General features: G+C 37.1%; 1 long non-coding RNA gene across 1 annotated transcript; it reads right to left on the bottom strand.

Moving 5' to 3' along the window:
* Positions 1-1,042: 1,042 nt before the first annotated feature.
* LOC123257501 lies at positions 1,043-2,180 on the bottom strand. The gene is made up of 2 exons (XR_006507578.1): positions 1,496-2,180; positions 1,043-1,111 (listed from the first exon to the last, which is right to left on the bottom strand). It is a non-coding gene; the product is annotated as an uncharacterized LOC123257501 (long non-coding RNA).
* Between the last annotated feature and the right edge of the window lie 1,238 nt (positions 2,181-3,418).

The following is a 3,418-nucleotide window of genomic DNA, read 5'->3' on the forward strand; positions in this document are numbered from 1 at the left end:
AATCCAGTATACCCTGCCATACCTATCAAATCGTATATAAACAACATTCCAGAGCCTACTGTGGGAATAATTCAAATAGGCTAGACACAAACCCTTTCCCATAGCATTATCATTGGCATCCAGACATAAACATAGACATAAACCATTCACACGCCTTTATCGACGACAGTAGACGTAAACATCGAACCCCTTTTGCTCCAAATTCATAAACAAGTGCCCATCCTGGGAACCTACATGTCAGCATAAAACTCTGACCAATCAAAACTTTTCAACCAAAGTCCATCTATGCTGCCAGCGTCGCTGTCACCGATAAAAGCTATAGTTATAAGAAAATTGAATTTGTAAAATCAGTTTATAATCTACGATCAATCCAATAGGATATCTTTATAACTCATTCTTGAATTTAATAATAAAATTTATAAAATAAAAATCCTAATTTTTATTTTTTTATTTTAAATCGGGAATTAAAACATATAATTTCTATATAAAATTAACATCAAGAATCATGTCTATGAAGAGAATCTTGTCTTCCATAGCGGGTATTCTCTAATATTATTTCCTAAATGTATATCGTAAAATGTCTCCATAGTAACTTATTCATTTTCAATTCAAATTTGATAGCAAGGGTTTATGATTAACTTTAGCAAGGGTTTTTTTTTTTTTTTAATGTTGGAACACGGCAAGAGTATTAAAAATAATGTTCCAAGATTCCATTAATTTTTATTAAATATTTATTAATTAATTTAAGAAAAGAAATGTAATTCATTTTTCTTTGTTGTCATTGCGGAAGGCCATTATTAAATATTGGGAATAAAAAAAAGGAAAATATATATATATAATCAACTGTTAGCCAGCACGTGCCAGAAAAATTTTCGTTTTTATTTTTTCTTTCTTTTCTTTCAGTGTACCGTTGTTCGGTATTTAATTGCAACCGCGTGGTTCGATTTTACCGTATGGGAGATAAAAATCTTTCAAGTAAAGCTTTTATTACACTGAGAAAAATCAGCCTAACCACCAACAATATTTAATTTGGGGTAATGAGTTTTTTTTTCACTTACATCGAGTTTAATTTCCACGTCCAAAAGATCTTTTGTCGGGTTGAGCGATGAATCTATAATTTTAGGGCATAGAGGTTATTTTTATGTATGTATATATATATATATTCACCAAACTAATTAATATTTCCATACCGTTCAGTTTGAGTATTTAAGTAATAAAAAAGAAATACAAAATTAAGGGAACTGGAAACGTTATTTTCTTACATTATTAAACTCCAAGCTCCAAAAAAAACTAAATACTACCAAAATAAAAATAGCTAAATCAAATTAATAGTTCCGGAAACCAATACGGGACAGGCGTAACTGTCTTGGGCGATGAGTGACGTCATTGGATGAGAATAATTCGGGTGCATATGCTGGCCATTGGCGGGTTTTAATTAATGAGGGAAAATTATTGCACATGCACCTTAATCCCAAAAGAAAATTGTGTCTCTCACACTAATTTATAATAAATCCATCAGATCCCGCGGCGTGGCGCTGGAAGCCCTTCTTAGGGTAAACTGGCTGCTTGGGGGATTATAAACTTATTTCCAATGTAAGAACAATACACAAATGGGTTCTTACTGGGTGCCAATTCGACCTTGAATTGGCACCGCAAAAATGTAATTCACTTTTAATACACTGAGCGCTGCTCACTTCCCTCTGCGTTTAGTTTTGGGAAACTTATGTGGAAATTCCCCACCACGTGTCTTTTTTTTCCGGGGGTTAAATATATACTGGAGTTTAACCGCGAGCGATGCGCTTATCTTAGCAGCCACAAGAGAAAAGAAGTTGGCCGCTGCTTATTCTATGCTTAGACCGATACTTAAATGCTCAATTCTAGGTAGATAATTGATTATCAATAGATAAGAAACTTTAAGCTTAACCAAGCTTTTTGTTTTTTGTTTTGTATTTTCGGTTATTCCAAGCTTAACTAAATGAGGTTTACTTTTAGGCATTTGGATTGTTGTTAAGTTACAACAAGCGCATTACATTTTCCCCCCCACTAAAATCTAACTTGGGGTGGAACAACACAAGGAAGATTCCCGCTTGTTGTCTACGCTTATGGCTTAATATCTTTGGCATGGAAATTTCCGATCAGGCGGCCTTGTAGATCTTCTAGCTCGTAATATACCTTCCCTAACTTCCATCGCACTCGCGCTTTAAGGAAATTGGGAGCCAGCTTGGAGCTAACCCTTTTGCGAAATTGCTTTGTTGGAAATCGCGTCGGAAAATTTCTTGACCTACTTTAAAAGAAACGTCCCTTGTGCGTGTGTTGTAGAACTTTTCATTCCGATTGCGTTGGGCGATCATGGTTTTCTGGGTTTTGCTGCGTAAAATGTCTAGGGAGTCTTCCTTATTAAATTGGACACTTCGATCTTCTAGCATACCTAAATCTCGTAGTAGTTGAAAAGTTTCGCCATTCGTGACCATATGTTGACCAAACGTTAGCTTATACGGGCTAGTGTCTATGGCCAGATGAACTCCCGATCGTAGAGCGCAGTTGATGCTACTAAGGTTTTCGTCCCAGTTACTCTGATTTGGGTTTATGTAAGCCTTTATGGCTGAAAGAACTGATCTATTCACTCTTTCCGACGCGTTTGCCTGTGGGGAATAAAAGGCCGTATATGTATGTCTGATATTATATTTGTTTAACAAGCAATTAAAAGTTTGCGATTTAAACTGAACTCCATTATCAGAAACCACATATTCTGGAACCCCAAAACAATGAAAAAGATCTTCTTCCAAATATCGCACAATCGAGTCGGCGGTAAACTTGCGGACTGGTTTCAAAAAAGGAAACTTAGTGAGATGGTCGAGCACCACAAATATACCTACATTTCCCGATTTACTGCGTGGATAGGGTCCTAAAAAGTCAACAAATATCTTCTGAAAGAAACGCTGGGGTATTCCAGTGTTTCCCATAGGAGGTTTAAACGATCGATTAGGGTGTTTCGTGGCCTTACAAATATCACAACTATTGATGAAAGTTTTTATGTATTTAGGCCAGAAATAATAACGTCGGAGCCTTTCTATGGTTTTGTTTATACCTCCGTGGGCATGTAATGGGTCTCCATGAGCAGTCTTAATGGCATTCGGTACGAGTGGGCGTGGAACCCAAAGTTTCCAGCATTGGTCATCGGAAATTTTGGTATCCTCTGCATGTTCGGACGGTGTCATAACGGTGTATTGACGTTGACAACGATTTAGCTTCTTTGACATGAAAGCGATCGGCACCTCTGCGCCATCTTTATTCACTTGCATTAAGACTGCACCTACTCCTGTGTGGCTTGCGTCGCAATGAAGTGAGAACGGGAGCGAAAAATTGGGACTGTGCAGTACTGGGGCTGCACACATGCTTGCCTTTATGGACTCAAAAG

This window comes from Drosophila ananassae, chromosome XL (genome assembly GCF_017639315.1).
Source record: "Drosophila ananassae strain 14024-0371.13 chromosome XL, ASM1763931v2, whole genome shotgun sequence".
Taxonomy (NCBI): Eukaryota; Metazoa; Arthropoda; class Insecta; order Diptera; family Drosophilidae; genus Drosophila; species Drosophila ananassae.